This window comes from Lipotes vexillifer, unplaced genomic scaffold (assembly GCF_000442215.2).
Source record: "Lipotes vexillifer unplaced genomic scaffold, Lipotes_vexillifer_v1.1 scaffold5, whole genome shotgun sequence".
Lineage (NCBI taxonomy): Eukaryota > Metazoa > Chordata > Mammalia > Artiodactyla > Lipotidae > Lipotes > Lipotes vexillifer.
In genome coordinates, this window is record NW_006788592.1 from 1,593,194 (window position 1) to 1,617,498 (window position 24,305).

Below are 24,305 nucleotides of genomic sequence, written 5' to 3' on the forward strand. Positions count from 1 at the left end.
CTGGAGCACGACATCAGATCTTCTTCAGCACTTCCTAGGTGTGCATAAATAAGTTGCTTACTGCTCTCTGCAGCATGGTTTCCTGACCTATATGAGGAGAAGGGTGTATACCTTTCAGTATTGCTGTGAATATTCATTGGATAGTATTATGTAGAGGGCATTTGCACATAGTTTATAATTATACATATGTGAAGTCCAATTTGGATTGATGTCAGAAGAATAACCACTTTTGTCTTTTCTAAGAGATACACTGAAGGCTCAGTTACGAATTGAAGAAAAGAGAATTAATCTTTATTGAATGTCTCTGTGCCACATCCTAAGGTAGACACTTCATAAATATATATCTTTAATCAGCTCAATACCCCTGATCAATGGATACACTTCTTACAGCCACTTTATAGATGAGAAAAGTAAGACACTAAGCAATTTACCCAGTCACAGAACATAGACTTGGTTAGGTTTATATTGAAATTGAAGTTTGACTTTTCAGACAGAGAAAGACAAATATTGTAAGATCTCACTTATATGTGAAATCTGAAAAAAACAAACTCATAGAAACAGAGATCAGATTAGTGGTTTCCAGAGGCATGGGAGTGGGGACATTGGGTGGAGGTGGTCAAAAGACACAAACTTCCAGTTACAAGACAAGTAAGTTTTGGGGGACATAATGTACAGCATGGTGACTACAGATAATAATACTGTATTGTATATTTGAAAGTTGCTAAGATAGTAGATCTTAAAAGTTTTCATCACAAGGAAAAGTACATTTGTAACTATGTGAGGTGGTGGCTGTTAACACTGTGGTAATAATTTTGCAATATATACATTTATCAAATCTTTATATCATATACCTCGAACTTATACAATGTATGCATTAATTATATCTCAAAAAATCGGAAAATATATATAAAAAACAAAATTAAACAAAAAATGTCTGACTTTAAGAGCCATCCTCCATGCTCCCTCTTGATGCTACCACTTTAGACTAAGCTGGATACTAGGTGAGAAAAAAATAATAAGCCTCCTGAAGAAAGAGAACAAGCCATGCACATTATTTTTAATAGCATTCTGGTATGTACAAGAAATAATTTATATTATCATTTTTCCAAGGGAAGTTTAACAAAGATTTCAGAAATATCAGGTAAAGAAAAAAAAACTATTTTAAATAAATTATATAAATATCTTTGCAGGATAAAGAAGCGTTTTTTCGATTTTTACCTTTCTTTAAAAATAACCTGCTAGCATTACAAAACATCAGTATTTTTTCTTTCAATTAATGCTCAACCAATAGAAATCATACTGCTCATGTTTCTTTTAATAAATATTAGAGAATACTAAATAAGTTAGAAATATAAAGCTTGGTGGTTCCTGATTGTTATATTGCTTTTCAGAGTTAGAAGTAGATTAATCTCTTTGGGAACTTAGTAGCCTTTTATGAATACCATACTGCATTGCAAAACTGATTTTTCCTTTTAGGCTTAATGTAATGATTTAACGAAAGAAAACTTATGAGTGGCTACATCTAATCTTAGGTTATTTATGTCTCACAAGATGTCTCTATTAAACGATCATATTCCACCATCTGGGGAAGCCAGACCCTAGTCATAATTGCCCTTTGAATAAGATAACATTGTGGGAAGTACACATGAAACACATATGCCACTTGGTATAGGGCCTATTGCTTAGTTAGTGCTCAATAAGCATTCTTAGTGCTGTCATTATAGTAGTAGTTGTTATTTCTGTTATCATTATTTTATTATTGTTAAACTAGGGAGAATAATTCAATGGTACTATATCCATAAGAATTATGTTTCATAGCTGTAGGTATCAACTTGGCACGTTGATGATGGTGGTGATAACAATAGCAGTCCATTATTTATAATGTAATATACATGTTTATATTTAGGTATATCTTATGTAATCCTTACTGTGATTCTATAAGAAGCTTCTTTTATTTATTTATTTATTTATTTTAGTTTTGGCTCCATTGGGTCTTTGTTGCTGCATGCAGGCTTTCTCTAGTTGCGGCGAGCAGGGTCTACTCTTCGTTGCATTGCAGGAACTTCTCACTTCAGTGGCTTCTCTTGTTGTGGGGCATGGGCTCTAGGCTCATAGGCTTCAGTAGTTGTGGCACGTGGACTCAGTAGTTGTGGCTCATGGGCTCTAGAGCGCAGGCTCAGTAGTTGTGGCACAGAGGCTTAGTTGCTCTCCGGCATGTGGGATCTTCCTGGACCAGGGCTTGAACCCATGTCCCCTGCATTGGCAGGCAGATTCTTAACCACTGCGCCATCAGGGAAGTCCCAAGATGCTTCTTTATTAACACCACTTGGCAGATGAAGGAATTGAGGCTCACAGAAATTGATATATGCCCAAGCTTATATAGCCATTAAAAGTCTGTTTCTGATTCTCTTCAAGGTCCATTTATTTTCCATTTCTCATGCTGCCTCTCTTATGCCAAACTCCTTTCAAATCCTTGGGATATTAGTCACTGGGGAGGGGATTCACAAGAAGAAACTCATGAGGCTTTGAACTCAGCAGTTTGACCAAAAAGATATTTCTGTCACCATCACAAGAAGGGCTTTACCATTGCCCAGCCATGCTTAAGGAACCATTTAATTCCATCTGAGTGTAGTCTCCACCTGTATTACCTCTTCTTCTATTTTCTAGAAAAAATGTTGGAGAATTGGTATTATTTCTTCGTAAATATTTGGTAGAATTTACCAAAGAAACCAACCAGGTCTGGTGCTTTCTTCTTTGAAAACTTACTCATTTTTGATTCATTTTCTTTAGTAGATATCAGCCTACTTATAGTATCAGTTTCTCCTTGTGTAAATTTGGTAACTTTTGTCTTTCAAAGAATCGGCCCATTTCGTCTAGTTTATCAAACTTGTGGAGTTGTTTGCAGTATTCCTTTATTATCCTTTTGATGTCCATGGGACCAATAGTAATGATCCCTCTTTCACTTCATTATTGGTGATTTATATCTTTATTTTTTTCTTGGTCAACCCGGCTAGAGGATTATCAATTATATTGATCTTTGCAAAAGAACCTGTTTTTAGTTTCATTGATTTTTTTCCCCTATTTTTAATTTGTTTTGAATTTCTGCTTTATTTTTATTGATTTATTTTCTAATTTTTATTATCATTTTTCCCTTCTTGTTTTAGGCTTAAATTGCTCTATTTCACTAGTCCTAAAATGTAAACTTAGATTATTGATTTTTAGAGCTTTCTTCTTTTCTAATATATGCATTTAATTATATAAATTTCCTTCTAAGCACTACTTTCACAACATCCCACAAATTTTGATAGTTGCATTTTTATTTTTGTTTTAATTTAAAATATTTAAAAATTTGTGTTCCTCTTCCACTTGGGCCAGAGGGTTATTTAAAAGTTTGTTGCTTAATTTCCAAATATTTTGGTATTTTTCAGCTACCTTTTTGTTATTAATTTCTGGTTCAATTGCACATTTTCTGAGAATGTGCTTTGCATGATTTCTGTCATTTTAAAGTATGGGGGTTTTTTGGTCCAGAATGAGATCTATATTGGTGAATATTACATATGAGCTTGAGAAGAATGTGTATGCTGCTGTTATAAAAAGGAATATTCTGTAAATGTCAATTAGGTCAAGTTGACTGATAGTGCTGTTCATGTCAGCTGTGTTTTTGCTGACTTTCTGATAGCTTGATCTATCATTTGCTTAAAGAGGAATGTTGAAGACTCAAACTCGATCGTGGATTTGTATCTTCTTCCTTTCAGTTCTACCAGTTTTGGCCTCACACGTTATGCCACTCTGTTGTTTGGGGCATACATGTTAAAGATTGTTATACCTCCTTGGAAATTTTTCCCTTTTATAATTCTCCTCTTTAAACCTTATAAATTCCTTTGTTTTGATATTTGCTTTCTTTGGAATTAATTGCTACCCTGGCTTTCTTAAGATCTTCAGATTAATGTTAATATGGTATATCTTTTTCTGCCTCTTTATATGTACCTATTCGATTATTTATATTTAAAATGTGTCTCTTGTAAACAATGTATAGTTGGGTCTTTTGTTTTTGTTTTTGTTTTATCCAATCTGACAGTCTGCCTTTTAATATGTGTATTTAGACCATACACATTTAAAGTGATTATTAGTTTAGTTGGATTACTATCTACCATGTTTGTAACCATTTTCTACTTGTAGCATTTGTTCTTTGTTTTCCTTTTTTCTCCATTTTTGTCTTCTCTGGTTATAATTGAACATTTTATATGATTCCAGTTTATCTCCCCTCTTAGTATGTTAATTATACTTCTTTATAAATGTTTTAAACCTTGCGTTAAAAATTTTAATATACATTTTTACCAGACTATATCCACCTTCAGTGACACTATTGCTACACTATCCTTGTGTATAGTATGTATCTTACAATATCATATTATAGTATTTCCAAATCCTCCCTTATAACATCACTGTTGTTAATTTTACTTATCCCTATGCTATAATCACACAACACATTGTTACTATTATTATTTTGAACACTTATTGTTTAGATCAATTAAGAAAAGGAAAAATAATATTTGATTTTACCTTATATTAGTCCTTATTTAATGCTCTTCCTTTCTTTATGTAGATCTACATTTTGCCCCTATATTATATTCTTTCTCCCAAAAGAACTTCTTTTAACATTTCTTGTAGAGTAAGTTTTTTTTGTTTGTCTGAGAAAATCTTTATTTCTCCTGTACTTTTGAGGGATAATTTTCACTGGATATAGAATTCTACACACCACTATATATAACAACAAGGATTTAATGTATAGCACAGGGAACTATATTCAATATCTTGTAATAACCAATAATGGAAAAGAATCTGAAGCTGTACACCTGAAACTAACACAATATTGTAAATCAACTATAGTTAAATTAAAAAATTGTAACAATGTATGGTGATGGATGTTAATTAGACTTACTGTGGTGACCATTTTTTAATATACATAAATATTGAATCATATATTGTACACTTGAAACTAATATGTTATATGTCAGTTATACCTCAATTAAAAAGGAATAAAGGACAAATTTTTAAAAAATTTAAATAGGATTCTAGATTGTTTTTTCTTTCAAAACTTAAATATTTCCTCCACTCTCTTATTGTTAGCCTGGTTTCTGATGAAAGGATTACTTTAATTCTTATCTTTTTTCTTTTATATATAAGGTATTCTTTTTTAACTATTCTTAAGATTTTTTTTTTCTCTATCTTTGGTTTTCTGCAGTTTGAATACAATATATCTAAGGATCTTTTTGTTGTTGTATAACCCTGCTTGCTGTCCTCTGAGCTTCCTGGGTTTGTGACTTTGTGTCTGTTATTAACTTTTTGAAAGTTCTTAGCCATTATTTTTTCAAATACTTCTCGTCCATTTTTCTTTAATTTATTCTTTTGCTGTTATTGTTAATGGTGATGATGATGTTAGAGTGAGAGAAATTATTTTTTTAAATTTCTATGGCTCAGATGGAATGAGGAGCATTCACTTTGTTCTCTTGAGGTATGGGAAGCCGGTTTGCATATAAAATGTTTGACTACTCTAAGCCCATTTATGATGGAGGATCTACATGCAGGTGTCACTGTCAACACTCCCAGTATCATAGCCAGCAGCAACTTCCAATCATCTGAATGATGCATCTAAGATAGGAATTAGCAAATCACAGACCATGGGCCAAATCAACCTCTGCCTATTTTTAAAGTTATTTTATTAAAATAAATAGACATATGAATTTAGTTACATGACATTTATGACTACTTTTGTACTAAAATGGCAGAACTGAGTAATTTTGACAGAGACCACATAGTCCATGAAACCTAAAATATTTACTAGTTATCCCTTTGGAGAAAAGATTTGCTAACTCCTGGTGTAGGACCCTAAGCCTACTTGAGCCTTCAGATGACTGCAGCCCCAGTTGACATCTGAATAAAAATGCATGAGACACTCTATGCATGAATCAACCTGATGAGCCTTTCCCAGATTCCTGATCCACAAAATCATAAATAAAATAAAATTGTTGTTTTATGCAGTTAAGTTCTGGGGTAATTAGTTGTATGGCAATAGAAACAAGAACAACTGGCATCTGGTTTCTGACTGTCAAGAAGCTCAGCATCGTATTCAAGGTCTAGACTGAAACTAAGTCAACCCCAGAATCTTCTGTGGGGGACTATTTGCTGGAACCACTTCTTTTTTTGAATCAAATACTATAAGTCAGAGTTCGATCGAAAAAACAGATCCACATCGGTTATGTTAACAGCAAGAATTCTATGTAAGGAGTTGGTTAAATGGACATGAAAGGACTGGCAAGTCAAGAGGAGAACTCTGAAATAACACAGAGATACTAACTGCCAGAAGCAACTACCATTCTTAGGGAAGGGGGGACAAATGGAGGAGATTGTGATGGTTAGAAGCTTGAAGCTTACAGAACAGGATCTGCAGAGCTTGCCTACTGACCTCAGAAGTATAGATGCTGTCTAACTGATTCTGGTACTCAGGAGCAAGGAGAATAGAGACCCTGTGGAACTGAGACCCACACCTCTGAGCATGGCCCAAATTGAGTTGGTGCCTCTGGAGCCCCAAGAAGGGGCCATGCAGAGCTGAAACTCAAAATGAAAGGCAGGCACTGGGCAGCTGGTGCTACATCTCAGAGAGAGCTCTATGAAATTTATTCTGGGAATATGAAGGAAAAAATTGAAACTTGTGAGACAGGCTGGGACCTGGGACTTGGGACCCTTTGCTGCAGTGCTTGCACATGGACAAATGTCTCCTCAAGCAACAAAATACAAAGAAACTATAAGGAAATAAAAACAACTGCATGCATGCACAGTTGGAGTAAATTATGGGCAAAAAGATACAAAAAGACCAAAAACCCAACTGCCACTTCTGAAGAGCTGGGAGCAGAAGCAGGGTACAGTACATGCGCCCTGCACACACCACCACCAAAGGGGTAGACAAACTACTTAAGCCACCCCTCCGGCCCAACCCCTGGACACATCCATACTCTCACCCCATATAAGGAACCAGCTGAGGGAGCGAGCAAGGGAACCTGTTACTAGTTCTTGCTTCCCCCTGCTGCAGCAGGGACCCCAGTAAAGCCTTGCTTGAATTTTTTGTCTGGCCTCTTAGCAATTTCTATTGATTAAGGAGGCCAAGTACCCTGGTCAGTAACACTTGAAGTAGTAGGTCCTGCTAGTATGAAGGAACCCTTGCCATGGAGATGCAGAAAGGAAAAGAAATCAAAAGAGGAAGCAACAAGTCCCTTCATCTTTGTAGTCTCCCTCTAGCACCATTTATAGGCAGAACCTAGTAGGGAACAACCTGGTAAAACACACATGCTTCACCAAGAACCCTATATAGGAGGGTGGTTTGGAACTCAGATCCTATAGCTTAATAACTCTTAGACCCTTATTATGGAGCATCCAGCTCCTTTTCCACTCAAAGTATCCCCCTAGAAAGTTCTGTAAATATACAGGTAACATATTTTCTGAGCTACAGTGTGACATCCACCATATTTCTTCCTCTCTTGTTCTAGCCCTTTTCAGACATTTGAACTTGAAAATAAGAGACAGTGGCTTCCCAAATGTTTCTGCTACTGTATCTGTTTCCTGGCACTAGTATTACTTCTTACTGAAAGCTCCCATGGCATTTCAAGTGTGCTAATACTACACAGTGCTAATACTATTCAGCTGTGCTAGAGATAATTCCCATCCACTCTACCCTCATCATTTACCCCCACTAGACTAATAACTTTGTATCATTTAGGTCTCAGATTCAAGCACAGGAAACTAGTCTTGCTAACTTAGGCAAAGAGGAATGTGTTAGAAGGACATGGAAAGCCCAGTAACTGGGACATCACTTGGATCTGGGTAGTTGGAAATTATAGTCACTTCAGATCACTAATGGGGAAATGAGTCAATTTATAATACTTATAAATACTTTCCAGTCTTTGTGTCACACAAATCAAGATCCAAATTTCAGGCGGAGAGAATCTGATTGACTTATCTTGTTCAGGTGCCCACATTTTGGCCATGGAGAACAGGACACCTTGAATGACAGCTAAGCTAAGATACTATGCAATGGAGGAGGGGCAGTTCCCTTAAGTAAAATCAGGATATTCCTTTCAGAAGTAAGGGGAATAGATGCTTACCTGACAAAGGTAGCTTACCCTCTCCTCTCACCGTTTGTCATGATTACCCAAAGGGATGAAAATGTGTGCATCTCATGCTTGTAAATCACTTCTCATATCCTTTTATTTGTCCTTTTGCCTAGGACTCAGTCCCTTCTCTCATCCAGATATGGCATGCTCAGTCTGATATCACCCATACTCACACCTTCTGCACTCCTACAACGCAAGTCCCATCTCTTCTAATCATCCACCCCAAGTTCTGTCTTCACCCCATTTAAAACAAGAATAATATTTTACTATAGAAATTTGCCTCTCTTTTGATTACTGTTTGTGAATTTAAAAGGCCAACAATATAATCAAAGACTTACTTTAAACATGCTTTCAAAAGCATCCTGGAAAATAACAGAATTTTCACTTGCGTTGAGACAGCCGCTCAAGGTCCAGCATTCTTCTAGATCAGCACTATGGATTTTGCTAACATACAAGAAAAGAAAAAAAAAAGTGCTGGTGAGTCAAGGATACCTGAATGGATGATGAAAATGTATTTCAAATGTTAGAGTCACTAATTATTTCATAAGCTAACAAGAATGCTACAGGCTCTGTGGCTTTGACATTACATTACCCCACAGATTGCCGTAGGAGATTTTCCCTAATCTGACTGACAAGATAGGCATGCGTTTCCTCCTTCACTTTTCCTAGGATTTATCCTAAAGCCATATGATCATTTGATGGTATCTAAATATGTAATTGAATAAATGTTTTCCTTTCTGAAAACTTAATAACCAAGTCACATATGTGTCTTTGATTAAGGAAGAAACTTCCATCCATCTCATTTGAATCTGTATGTACATATTAAGTGTCTATAATATGTCAGGTTCTGTGATGGACACTAGGAAACAAATGATGCCTAAGACAGGTGTACTCTCCACCCTTTTAGAGCTTAGAGATAGGGGAAGAAAAATATATTTGACGATTTTAGTCTGCTGGATCCTAGGATTGCCATATTCACCAAATAAAAATATAGGAATTCAATTTCAATTTCAAATAAAATATATTTTTTTAGTGTAATTATGTTCTTTGCAATATGTATGATATCTTATAGTTTCAAAATGGCTATTTATTGGAAATTCAAATTTTACTGTGCATTCTGTGATTCTCTTGCAACTCTAGATGGCCAGTAAGATAAAACAAGTATATTTGGAGGTATGTATTTGTTTTTCTAACAAGGATTGATTTCTAGATCAATTAATGATAGTAACAATTATATTAAATAACAATATTAACAATAGTATAACAATAATGAGTCAATCTGAAGAAAAGATATGTAGTGCGTCTCCATGGGACTTTTTCTGTAGGTTTATATTGCAACGAATAGCTCAATATCATGATGCAAAAGGATTATTTTTGTATTTGGAGAAAAATCCCATTTCCTGAAAAGGACAGTATTCTGCTTCAGGGATTCCATGAGGCACATGTAGTGTTGTCACCTGTGAACGTTGCTGGAACTAATCATAAGACCACTGCTCCCAGCAGAAGTGCAGACTATGAGGTGACTTTTGGGAGTACCACATCAACCCAGGATTTTCAATCAATGTAGAAAATCCTGAATGTGAGACATTAAAAACTGGGTTATAAATTATTAAAAATGCAGTCTAGTGGAAAAATTGAGGTCAAGAGGAAACTTGGGTGACAATTCCAGTTCTTTTACTAAAAGTGCCTGTCCATTATAAGTCTATGCAGTGTCTGTTGCTGTGTCTTACATATAGTAGGCTGATGAAAACTGTTGACTCAATTTGGGTATCTCTGTCTTTCCATGTCTATTTCTTTATCTATTAAGTGACCAAAGTATATTAAGATTTACAGCTGTGACCTCCCAGTAACTAGATTGTAGTTACTGGTCTATGGGAACTGCCTCATTTTATTTGAATATCTTTAATAATGATTATATCTGGCATTTCTTTTTTTTTTTGCGATACGTGGGCCTCTCACTGTTGTGGCCTCTCCCGTTGCGGAGCACAGGCTCCGGACGCACAGGCTCAGCGGCCATGGCTCACGGGCCCAGCCGCTCCGCAGCATGTGGGATCCTCCCGGACCGGGGCACGAACCCGCATCCCCTGCATCGGCAGGCGGACTCTCAACCACCGCGCCACCAGGGAAGCCCTGGCATTTCTTTAGTGCTTGATAAGTGTGTTTCCAAGCTAAATCTCTACCTGCATACATTATTTTAATCTTTACAACTTGAAGAGATAGAAGCTTTATTATCTCCATTGTACAGATTAAATAACTGAGGCTCAGAGTATTTATTTTTCCAAGTTCAGTGGCTAATAAATGATGGATATGAGATAAAAAAACAAGGCAGTCTGATTCCAGAGCATGTACTTTTAATCACTAATGAATTCAGTGCCCAAATGATAATAGCTAACAGTTTTTGAGTGCATTAAGTACTTTATATGCATTATCTTATTTAATCCTCACAGGAACCTTATGAGCACAATAGCTTAAGGAGATCAAGTAACTTGGTCCAGGGTCACGAAGTAAGGAAGTAGCAGAGTCAGGATTCAATCCTAAAGCTTTCTAATTCCTAAATCATGTTCATAATGACTACGAAATGCTGACTATTTCATTATATACAGCAGGAAGCTGTAGCTTCTAGAAATTAAGAAGCTGACCTAAATTTGCACAGCTAGTTAGTAACAGGAGTAGGACTAATAAATACACTGTCTTTTGATTCCTGGTCCAATGAACTTTTGATTATTCCTTTGCCAGCTTTCTCATTTCATTGCTCTTAGCTGATATTAATTAGTTATGAAATTTAGAGATACTCTTTCTCCAAATCACACTCTGCTGATCAAGCTTAGGAATGCTGACTTCCTCATATAAATCATAATTTCTATCATAGTCCTCTCTCCAGCAGACGATGATATCTAGCACCTCTACCTGACCTTGTTAGTTCATAAATTATAGGCTGATAAATTTCTTAAAAGGTCATGTGTTTTTTTAAATTATAAAATGTATACATAGTCAAAAATTACAATTTTAAATAAATCACCTCATCTGTTAGCTGTAATAAAACTTGGGTTTGTGGCAACATTCGATAGAGATACCAGACATCTTTAAATTACATTTATACTTATGATTTTGTAATTGGTAAATTTACTTAAGTCAGGAATTCATAAAGTATGTTCTGCATAATGTTAGCTCTTCTGCTAAAAAAGGGGTTCAAGACCAAATGCACTTGGAAAATACAGCATAATATAGCTGTCTATACATTTATAGTTTTAAGGTAATTCCTATCAAAATCACAGGAAGGTTTTGTGTTGATGTGGATGAGATTATTCTAAAATTTATATGGAAAGCCACAGGACCTAAGATAACTAAAACAATTTTGAAACAGAAGAATAAAGTAGGAGGAATCATTCTAGCTTATAGCTGTAGTGGTCAAGACAGAATGGTATTGGCAGAAGAATAGACACACAAGTCAATGAAACAGAATACAGAAGCCAGAAACAGATCTACGCAAATACGCTCAACTAATTCTTTTGTTTTTGTTTTTTCGTAAATAGCAGACTTATTGAGATATAATTTTTATACTGTAAAATTTACCCCTTTAAATTGAAAAAAATCTGTGTTTTTTAGAATATTAACATAATTGTGTGACCATCATCACTATCTGTTTAATTTTATTATTATTTTTAAAATATTTATTTATTTATTTGGCTGCGTCGGGTCCTGGTTGCGGCTCGCAGGATCTTCTTTGCAGCATACAGGTTCTTAGTTGTGGCATGAGGGATCTAGTTCCCTGACCAGGGATTGAACCCGGTCCCCTGCACTGGGAGCATGGAGTCTTAACCCCTGGACCAGCAGAGAAGTCCCACCACTATCTGTTTTAGAACAAGTGATTTCATCACCCCCAAAAGAAACTCAATATCCATTGGCAGTAACTCCCTATTTCTTCTTCTCCTCAACCCCTGAAAACCCTAAACTATTTTCTGTCTCTATAGACGTGCTTATTCTGGACATTTCATACAAATGAAATCAATCTGGTATTCTGTGACTGGCTTCTTTCACTTGGCATAGTGTTTTCAAGGTTTATCCATCTTACAGCATGTACCAGAACTTTATTCCATTTTACTGCCAAATAATATACCATTGAGTGACTATACCATATACCACATTTTATTTACCCATTCATCATTTGGGATTGTTTCCACTTTTTGGTATTCTGGTTTTCATGTACCAGCTAGCTTTTTTTTTTTTTTTTTTTTTTTTTTTTACAGAGGTGCTAAAGCAATTCAGTTGAGGAAGGATAGACTTTTCAACACATGATGCTAATGCTGGCTGGAACAATTGGACATCCATAAGCAAAAAGTGAACCATAACCTGAATCTTACATTCTATGTAAAAATTAACTCCCAGTGGATCCGGGACTTAAACATAAATGTAAAACTAAAAATATTTAGGGAAAAAACCTTTTAAAAAACTTTCAGAAAAAGATAGGAGAGACTCTTTGGGAGCTTAAGCTAGACAGAGTGCTTAGACTTGACAGAAAAATATGATCAATAAAAGGAAAAATCGATAAATAGGACCTTACAAAATTTAAAATATTTACTCTGTTAAAGGACCTGTTTAGAGAATGAAAGCTACAGACAAGTATAAAATATTTGCAAACTACATATCTGAGAGTAACTGTGCCTAAGAAAATATAAATAACACTCAAAACCCAACAGTAAAAAGAAAACAATCCAGTTAGATAAAGGGTAAAATACATTAAGACATTTCACTAAAGAGGATATACAGATGGCAAATAATCACATGAAAAGATGTTCAACATCATGAGCTAGTAGAAAATTGTAAATTAAACTACATTGAGATATCACTATAAACCTATAAAATGGCAAAAATAAGAAGATAGTGTTGGGCTTCCTTGGTGGCGCAGTGGTTGAGAGTCCGCCTGCCGACGTAGGGGACACGGGTTCGTGCCCCGGTCCGGGAAGATCCCACATGCTGTGGAGCGGCTGGGCCTGTGAGCCATGGCCGCTGAGCCTGTGCGTCCGGATCCTGTGCTCTGCAACGGGAGAGGCCACAACAGTGAGAGGCCCGTGTACCGCAAAAAGAAAAAGAAAAAAGCAGATAGTGTTAACAGCAAATGCTGATGAGGATACAGGAACACTGGGTCATACATTTCTGGTGGGAATATAAAATGTTACAGGAACTCTGGAAAGTAGTTTGACGGTTTCTTATAAAACCAAACATGCAACTACCATATGACCCAGCAATTGCTTTTTAGGGCATTTACTCCAGGGAAACGAAGACTTATATTCATACACAGTCCTACTCAGGAATGTCCATAACAGCTTTATTCATAATAGCCAACAACTGAAAACAACCCATATGCTCTTCAACATATGATGATTAAACAAACCATGGTCTATCTAAACCATGGAATTCTAATCAGCAATAAAAAGGAAGAGACTGCTGATACCATAATAACTAATGAATTTCAAGGAAATAATGCTGAATGAAAAAAAAAAAGCTAATTGCAAATGATTATATACCATATGATTCTATTTATATTTATGTAACATTCATGAAATGACAAAATTATAGAGGAGAATAGATTAGTGGTTTCTAGGGACTATGGGTGAGGGAGAGAGAAGGTAAATGTTGTGGCTATAAAAGGGTAGTACAAGGATCCTTGCTATGATGGAACTATTCTTTATCTTGACTGTGGTGATGACCACAAAAATTCACATGTGATAAAATTGCATAGAACTGAATACACACACCCCCACCCACAAATGCACACTCAAATGAAGACATGCAAATCTAGGAAAATCTGAATAAGTAAAGTGGATTGTATCAATTTCCGGGTTGTGATATTGTATTGTAGTTATTCATGATGTTACCATTGGGGGAAACTGGATGGAAAGTGTATAGGGTCTCTCCATATCATTTCTTACAACTGCATATGAATCTAGATTTACCTAAAAAAATTAAAAAGAAAACTTCTTAAGCTGGAATTTTTGATTCTGAAGTTGATATTTCCAAGGGGAACAAAGGTTGTCCTCTCCTGAGTGTTGCTGAAGAGATGGTAGAGAAAGAGTACTTCCATTTCCTCTGAAGAAAGAATAAATAATTTTAATTTTGGTAAGGAGACATGTAAAATATCACTAAAGCAGCCCTATAAAGTCCATCTTAGCAGCCAGTGTAATCTTTCTAAAATGCAATTCAGGGCATGACTTACCTATGCTGAAAAATTCCCAGTGGTTTCCCATTGCGCTTAGAATAAAAATCAAATTTTTTGCTATGGTCTACCTGGCCCTATATGATGTGACTCCTGCATACTCTATAATCTGATCCCATCTCCTTTCATTCTTTGTATAAGTTTTCTGGTGGTGTGCAATCAGCTACCCCCCAAAGCTTAAAACAACACACATTTATTATCTACAATTTCTAGGAGATAAGAATCTGGGCATAGCTTAGCTAGGTGTTCTGCTTCCAGACCTCTTAGAAGACTGTAGTCTAGGTTCTAGCCAGTGTTGGGGTGTCATTTAAAGGCTCACTTAAGGAAAAATCTGCTTCCAAGCTCGCTTACATGGCTGTTGGGAGGATTTAGTTCTAAAGGCTGTTGGATTGAGAGCCTCAGTTCCTTGTGGTTTGTTGGCAAGGTTACCCTCAGTTCCTTGCCATCCAGCCCTCTCTGACATGCCTCTTGTCTCATCAAGAGTAATATGAGAAAGAAAGCATCTACTGGCAAGACAAAGGTCACAATCTCTTGTAACTTAAGTCCAAAAGTGACATCACCTCAATGTTGCTGTATTCTATTGGTTAGAAGCAAGTTACTCAAGGGGAAGGCATTACACAAGGCCCTGAGCAACAAGAGGTAGAAATCACTAGAGGCCACATTAGAGTCTCTTATCACACTGGTCTTTTTGCTATTCATTGTCTATCTGATCCAAGGTTATTATAAAGCTGAATTCTTCTCATTTTGTAGGTCACAATACAGTCAAAGTTAACTGTAGAGATATCTCAAAATCTTTAGAGGCAGGAGTTGGGAGTGGAGGTATATCAGGCTGGTGACTAGCTGGTCAGCTAGTGAAGTGTGGCCCTAAATAGTTAAATTGAGTTAGGCTGGCCTTAACTGAAGATTGAAAAAGTCCATACAAGTGTGATAATAAAAAGTTATGGAAGGAAAATAATATTTATTGAATACCTTCTATGACTCAGGCACCATGTTTGTTGTTTTGCAACCAAAAAAAAAAAAAAAACGTATTACAATCTTATTTGGAAGGTATCTCAATCCTAACCTCTTAAATAATGGAATTCAGGGCCCAGAGATATTAAGTAACTCCTAAGATCACACAATTGGAAAATGATTCAAAACCCAAGTTTTTCCTGACATCAGTGACTGCCGCTGTTCCATAGTGTCTCCTGGGATGTCAGATAGTTTTGGAGTCAGTACTAATGATTTTGGAGTCAGGGTGGACCAGGCTGCTGTTTTACCTGGACTCAGCTGCTGAGCTTTTTTCAGGATGCAGTGATGCTCCTTTTTGCATTCTGCTGCTCCCTAATGTTCATAGCTGTAATTGCATCTAAGCCTACAGCCTGGCAGAGGTTTCCAAGGAAAGAAGACAGGAGTCTGACAGAACATAGATCAGTCAACATTGCAAGGAAATAAAGGATTTGCTTGGGAGAAAGGAAGGAAGGGAGGGAGGGAGGGGGGAAAGGAGAGAGGGAGGGAGGGAGGAAAGAGAAAGCTGTGATTGGGTCAGATGCTGAAATGCAGGTATAGATCAGCTGCCTTTTGTCCAGGCCTGCCTAGAAGAAAATCTGTCTAGAAATTAGGGGAGTACACTCTGCATGAGGTATTGGGACTCCGCCAGGAATCAAACAGCTATGGATGAAATGACCTCTCCTCTCCTGCATTTGAAGAACACATGAAAGTTGGTAGAAGAGCCAAGAGTTGATTAAACAGTGAGGACTGGGCCTGCATCGTGTAAGGTTATTACTCGTTATAACAATTACAAAATAGTAACTATAATTATAAAACATAATAAAATTAACTTTCAGATGCATTATTACATTGTATTATCTAAACAACCCTGTGAAATAGAATTTTCATTATCCCCATTTTACAGGTGGGGAAACTGAGATCTTAAGGCAATTTAGAATTGCTCCTATTCACTCATTTAAAAGTGTCAGACCCACATAGTACTTCATATCTTCTGATTCCAGACTTTGTCCTTTTCCTGTTACATTGTATCTCTGTTGTACCTATCTGTCATTTCCAAAGTATCTCCAAACCTACTTGCTCTCTCTCTGGGTGGTCTTCTGGATTTTCTAGATACTTTTTGGCTTCAGGGCCTAGTTGCATCTTCTTAGTCTTTAAAATAAAAGGTAATTGCTCATGTGTGATGAGTTTTCACATCTAGACCACCAACACCCGTGCTTTCCCCACATACTGGTAAAGAATGCTTAGAATATTTGAGGCCATTCTGCACAGGCTATACAGAGAGATATCAACGAATTTCAAGAATCTGTGTTCTTGATCTCCTGTGGGAGGAGTGGGCAGAGTGCCTAATTAAGGGTTAATTGATTGTGCTTCCACCCCACTCCACCCCAGCAGGAGTTTCCCTACCACCCCACACTTCTATTATATAGGTCATAAGGAACAGAATTTCCAAACCCACCAATGATTCACCAGATTAATATAGACCAGAGGTAGTAATCACAGTTTGGAGATGAGAGAATGAGAGCACACTGACTGAAGAAGTAAAGGGCAGTTTGGAAGGGAGGACAAGGGGCTGCTTCCTCATTGTTTTTCCTGTCTGTCTGCAGTTCATTGTGTTCTTGAAAATGTTACTTTTCCAGTACCTAATGAATGATACATCAAGGGCTGCCATGAAACTGTAGGGAGAAACTTTATGGTATGACTCATGAGCCTTGCCGAATTACAGATCTTTTCTCATTAGTCTGATTAAAAACCTAAGCTCATTATGGCTCAGGAAGTGATTTAGTTTCAATGCCTTTTGGTTATGTTCCTTTTTTTATTTTCCAGGAGCACATATTTTGGCTAAGAATTCATTTTCTATTTTAAATGGTTCTAAATTTCAATTCTTAAAATGTGTGTTCATTATCATATCATTCAGACCTGTAAATGTTCTTTTTATCCTTTAAGGACTATTTTTTAAAAGCAAAAGTGATCTTGATTTTATCTTATGTAACATTTTTCCCCACAAATGAACTGTTCAAGAAAGGTTTTTGGATTTTTTTTTAACTTTTTGAAGAAAATAGACCCATAATATTGTGGAAAGAGAATGTTGGCTTTGGAGTTAGACCTAAGATAGATTCATACCTTAGCCATCTCCTACAGTCTCATCTTGGTCAATTCACTTAAAATTACTTAAGTCTCAATTTCTCCATTTTTTTTTTTTTTTTTTTTTTTTTTTTTTTTTTTTTTGTGCGCGGGCCTCTCACCGTTGTGGCCTCTCCCGTTGCGGAGCACAGGCTCCGGACTCGCAGGCTCAGCGTCCATGGTTCACGGGCATAGCCACTCCGCAGCATGTGGGATCTTCCCGGACCGGGGCACGAACCCGTGTCCCCTGCCCCTAGCATCGGCAGGCGGACTCTCAACCACTGCGCCACCAGGGAAGCCCCTCAATTTCTCCATCTTTTAATGAAATAAGAATAATAGGAGTTCAATAGCATTGATATAAAGATTAAATATGTTAATATATTTAAAGCATGTGAAATAGTAGGGGCCCAAGAAGTGTTAGTCTCCCTTACTTTCTCTGCTAATATGGAGTTATAGGGCTTTTATACTTTAGTGCTAACAAAAAATTAATCAAAGAAGCTGATGAATTGATTTAGAAATATCTCTGATATGAGGATTTAAGCGTGTGTTTGCATGTCTCTGGGGACACATGTATGATTCTAAACATTGACTGTCAATTGCTTGAAACTCAAGATTATTTTTCATGAATTCTACCTGGCACAAAGCAGGCAAGTGAGTCATGGTCTATGTTAAGATATGTTGGAAGGTGGCATCCCAATGAACTTCTCAGAGAAAACAGTCTATTTTTTCAGCCTTGGATATAGCCCGATGCTAATCATGAAGGTATTTACAGTCTACTGAGAACTAGAATCCCAGACTGTGTTCATCTTACTGGTAAATTGAAGATATCAAGACCCTTTGTGATATGCAAAATGTCCCTTGTCACTGAGTAGTATTATCCAAAACTACAATACCATGCTTCTCAATACAGGGTGGGTGATTTTGGCCTTCTAGGGGACATTTGACAATGGCTGGAGGTATTTTTTGGTTACCACGAACAGAGGGACAGTACTGGTATCAGGAATACTGCTAAACATCCTACAATGCACAGAACAGCCCCCTAACAAAAATTATCTGGCCCACAATTTCCATAGCACTGCTATTGAACTCTGGCCTGATAAAATCACCATTTCCCTCAAGCATTTGAAATACTCACTTTCAAAATGTTTTCTTGATGTCATGTAGAAACAGCCAGAGGCTTACAAAGTTTCAGGGGTTGTCATGGCTATTGAGTAGAGATGTGACCAGCTGCACTTTCTTTCCATTCAGTGTTGATCAAGTGAAAACAGGTCTGAGGTACAAGAAGCCTAGTTTGAACGGAGGAATAGCTTCCTCTTAGTAAGGAAGTGCAGTGTTGTTAATCTTGGCACTGGAATTTTAAGATAGACTTTATTTTAAAACTGGAATTTTAAGATAGAAATTGTTTTCTTTATAATATTTTACATTGATGTTCATCCCATCTTGCCATATCCCCAGTTGGCTATGATTAGAAAAATTAGTTAGATGGCAAGAGAGCCTGGATTGGATTATATCAATTTTTGCTCGCTGAAACTGCTGTTAACCCTATCATCTTTAACATTTTGACTTTCCAACAAAAGTGCCACTTTACAATTATAACAAAATTCTGGGTAAACACACTTTTTTTTTTGTCCTTTGAAATAATTCTTGATTGGCTTCCTCCCAGTATATGACTTTAACCTCTGTCTTATTGCCACACTTTGGGTATCCATGGCAGTCTACAGAAGGCTTCTAAACACAATGAGAAAATGATGTAAAATGTTTGGTTCGTGGCAAATATTTCTAAAACTTTCTGTAATTAAGTTTTTGTTTGTTTGCTTGTTTTGTTTTGGTTTTTTTGCGGTACACGGGCCTCTCACTGTTGTGGCCTCTCCCGTTGCGGAGCACAGGCTCCGGACGCACAGGCTCAGCGGCCGTGGCTCATGGGCCCAGCCGCTCCAGGGCATGTGGGATCTTCCCGGACCGGGGCACGAACCCGTGTCCCCTGCATCGGCAGGCGGATTCTCAACCACTGTGCCACCAGGGAAGCCCTGTAATTAAGTTTTGATAGTTATAATATTCATAGTGAGAGGCAACAGGTATAAAATGGAATACAGTTAGATAGATTTTCTTAGAAAACTGGGCCTAAAACCATTCAAGTGGAAAGTTTCCATTGTTTTCATGGTCACAGTTGATCAGTCTCCTTTATCTTCAAAATGTTCAGTTTCCCATTACTCTTATACAATTTATTTTATGATGAAACCTAAAGTCCCATGGCCTAGTACACTTTTGTTTTTTTGAGGTACGTGGGCCTCTTACTGTTGTGGCCTCTCCCGTTGTGGAGCACAGGCTCCAGACACGCGGCGGCTATGGCTCACGGGCCCAGCCTCTCCGAGGCATGTGGGATCTTCCCAGACCGGGGCACGAACCCGTGTCCCTTGCATCGGCAGGCGGACTCTCAACCACTGCGCTACAAGGGAAGCCTGGCCTAGTACACTTTAATCTTAAGTATTCTGTTTTCAAAATCAGGGCTTTATCAGTGTTTTTGTCAGTTGCTACGACAAAGACTCCAAACATTTAGACTTTAAGAAATCTACCCAGTAATTAAAAGGATATAACAAGTAAAACAAATTTTAATACATCTATCCAATGGAATTCCAGATGGGTATCAAAAATATAAATTGACTTATATGTATTGGTATTAAAGGGTCTGTACATCATATTAGATGGTAAAAGAGACTTCCCAAATAACATGGTCTCATTCATGTAAAAACCACACACATACAAACATGTTACAGAGAAAATGCCTAGAGGATATTCCTCTAAATGGAAATAGGTGTCATTTCTTGGGAGAGATGCAAGAATTTTGTCAGATTTTTATTCTATCCCATATTTCTTTCTGTATTGGTGAAATTTTTACAAGGAGTATAAAGTCACTTTATAATAATATAATAATTTAAAATTTTCAATTTCAAAAAAAAAATCTCAGTGAGGTACAGAAAATTACCATGGCTTAATTTACTCAATAAATGTTTGGGAACACTTGCTATGCATTAATAACTGTGCTTGTCACATGCTGCTTATCAAATAGAGCCCTTGTATAGTTTGGAGTGTTGTGGGAGAAATAGATATTGATCAAATAATTCTATGAATAAGTACAAATTAAAATTTTGAGCAGGTGTATGAAGGAGAGTTTGCTAGTAATATAAGAGTATATGATAGAGGGAACTTGACCTAGATCATGAGCTCAGGTAAGTCTTTCTCTAAGGAATAAAATGTTATCTAAATATAAAAATTAAGTAGGAACTGAGTGGACAAAATGGGGAAAAGACCATCTTAGGTAAGGTAAACTGCATGTAAAAAGACTTTCTGGTAGGAAATACATTGGTACATTCAAGTGGTTGAGAGACAAGCAGTGTGGTTGGACCACAAAACGAAAGGGACCTTGGTGAGAGACAAGGCTGGTAGGGACAAAATACTACAGGGCCTTTAGCTCATATTATGGATTTTGAGATTATAATAAGCGTAATGGGAGGCTATCTATTTCAGAAAATATAGCAGAAAATTGATGTGTTTGAATTACTATTTTGGAAAAATTAGTCTGGCTCCAGTGTAGAAAATGATGCCAGAATAGCAAGAGAGGATTCATGCAAACCAATCAGGAGCCTATGGAAGGACTCACTGTGCACTCCCATCACCTCATGTAACAGTGGCACGCATAGTGGCCATTTTTCTTAACATGTTTGGAAGTACACGAGTTGTAAATAACATTAGGGTCACCTACAAAGAATAATTTTTAAAAAATCATCAAGAAACAAATGGAGTTTGATATCTGTAGAAGGAACACACTTAACGATACTTTGAAAATGTGCAGCCATTTGAGTCCAATTCTAATAACTAGAATGTAACTTCAGAAATATATAGTTGGAATTTGAGTGTGTTTCTGTAAGCTACAACTTTTCAAAAGGATGGAGTGACCTATATAGAGCCCAGAGGAAAGAAGAGGCTAAAAGCAAGATTTTTATCAGTGTGTTTCTCATTGATCTAAGAGTGGTCTTATGCCTTAATCATTTGTAATCTAGTCTAATTGCAAGGTATATGTTGTAGAGGAGATAGATATGTTTATTCAACCCCTTTTGCTCTGATTCCATGCTCACTAAGCAGCCTCTGATTATAATTTGTCTTCCTGTATACCATCCTACAGGACAAGAACATGTTGCTTAGCTGAAATGAGCTATTGTGGTAAGATTTACAGTTGTATTTAATATTAGACACTATTAAATGGGCATAGTTGTCTCTTACTGGTTTAATTTCACAAGTCCCTCTGACTTCAGAAGACATCACTTTTGAACAGATATGACAGAGTTCAGGGTCTGGTCCTACAAAGTTGAAGATAAGATTCTAGAGTTTGGGGATCTCAAATATTTTTCCTGTAAACTCTTCCTGATGGACAAGCAATCGTCCCTTAGCCCCCCAATTTACCTTGAAATCCATTTTCTAGCAATAACTTTCTAACAAACTAGTCATAACAGAAGCATAATATCTATGATTGGTGTTTACAATTCCTGAAAGCCCAGCCAGTTGTCTTGACTGGAAGTCATAGGTGGAATATTGCTGGTAGCTGGTTGCTACCAAATATATAAACAAGTCAAGATAGTGGCTAAGAGTGAAGTGGATAGAGGTAGATCCATCAACATTTGAATCCAACTCTGCCTCTTTCTACCTGTGGGACAGTGGACAAGTCACTTAATCACTGGAGCCTGAGCATCTTCTACTATAAACTAGGGATAATTTTGACCTCCATTGAATGCTAATAGAAGTTAAGTGAAATAAAATATCCAAAGTTCAAAACACAGCACCTGATGGAGTAGGTTTTCCATAAATGATATCTTCTATTATTGCTATTTTTATTTCTTTTGCCCCTTACAGCTCCAAAACCTTATCTTCAAGCATATCTAGAGAGATTCTATTTCTCATGTCTCCAAATAATCCTTTGCATGTGATCCTGTGCTTTGCCTGCCCTATCAATATTTTACTTCTCTTTTTCATTATCTTCTCTGCTCAGCCATAGTTTCATGGTGTAAAATAGAGATGTTCTCCAAGTACTTGCACTCTTGTCATATATTTTAACTTTTGCATCTTGGAGAATATGCCTGTGACACAAAATGCATGTTTGATATTGATGTAGACCTCATTGGTAGAAGGAATTTAATGAGTATATCTTACAAGTCTACTCAGATAAGCAATAAGAAAAGACCCGGGTGTTGTCACCAAAAAGAGGTGAAAGTAAAATCCCTATCAAACACTGGGGTGTTTTCTCTTTGATCTGCCCTGCTTGGCTTGAGATGCACACCAGCTATCTGGCAGGCAGTACTTCTGCTTATGAAGATGAAGAGGTACAGTGACTTACCCCACAGGGAGGGCAAAGATTAATGAAGTGTGTGTATAAATTCTAGGAATATGAGAGGCAACAGTCAGCCTTTTAATAATACTTTAATTAACACTGATATAATGCATTAACTAACCCTCAGCAGCACGTTTTGATTCATTTGTTAGTCGTGTTCTTAACAGCAGCTGTTCCACTGTATCAAAAAACATTGCTTCTCTATTGCATGTTAAAGAGCCCAGAGCCATATAAAGCAGCCTGCAATGCAATCATGCTATTTGGCTGAGAATGAAGGCGAAAGGAACGCAAAACTTTGAAAGTGTAAATACATTTTAAGTCATTACTTACATCTTGGGTTATAGCAGGCTTCCTGCACAGCAAATTTTATATGGAACTTCCCTAACAATCCGTGATACTTTTCACCTCCTTTATGATTAACCTAGAACATAACCTAGAACAACTTTCTCATTATTCAAAAGCTAGGTCACATTTTACTAGTTTCCTCCATATTTATCCACTCTTGTTAGATCACCCTTGTTCATGCTTCTGTTACCTATTTGCTTCTATTCTTACATTGATCACACTATTTTATAAGCATCTGTTTAAACGTATCTGAATATCCCACTAGACTTCGAGTCTTGAAGGCTGAGGCTGTATGTTATCTGTTTCTGTGTCTCCAGAGTCAAGCACCATGGTGGGTATCTGGTAACCTCTCAGTAGATGTCTGTGGTCTTAATAAATAAATGAAAAATCAAAATAGAATGTACATATTTTACTAAGAGATTTTATTTGCATCTGAATTATTATTTTATATCTTTCAACAATCCACAAAAAATAATGAAAATTATATTTCTAAGAAAGATTGCCTCTAATAATATCTATAATAGAAAAATAAATATTACTACTTGGACTGTAGCCTTGTCTAACATAGGGACTAAGAACCCATTCCATTCTGTTTACCATGACAGATCATTCTGACTGTCCAGTGGCTGAAAATTCTGCTAAATGTCATGTTTAAGCAACAGTTAAAAAGGAATGCCAGATGTTAAGAAACAGAGAAGTTGCCTTCTCAGCAAATTTTCCAATACCTATACCTTTAAAAATTCTGCTCTCTTTTTCTAAATCACGTGCTCTATCACTTGCCTGCTAGCTTAACTGGTTTCCACTTTTCAAACTCAGCTTCACTGTATCTTTGAGGCAGACTCTCATCTATAATACTTTGTACCCACACTCATCCAAGTAAGTATTTTATATGTTAATTGATTGTTCAAGAGAGTGTTTGTCACTAATCTGTTCACTTTTGGAGACCAAATATTTTCAACTTTGTATTTCTTCTTTCTGTCAGAGTGTCTAAGGCATAGTAGGCCCTCAAAAGCATTTGATGGATAAACAGTTCTTTAATGTAAACAGTGGCTTTGGGTTAGGGCTGTGTTTAGTTTCCATGATGATT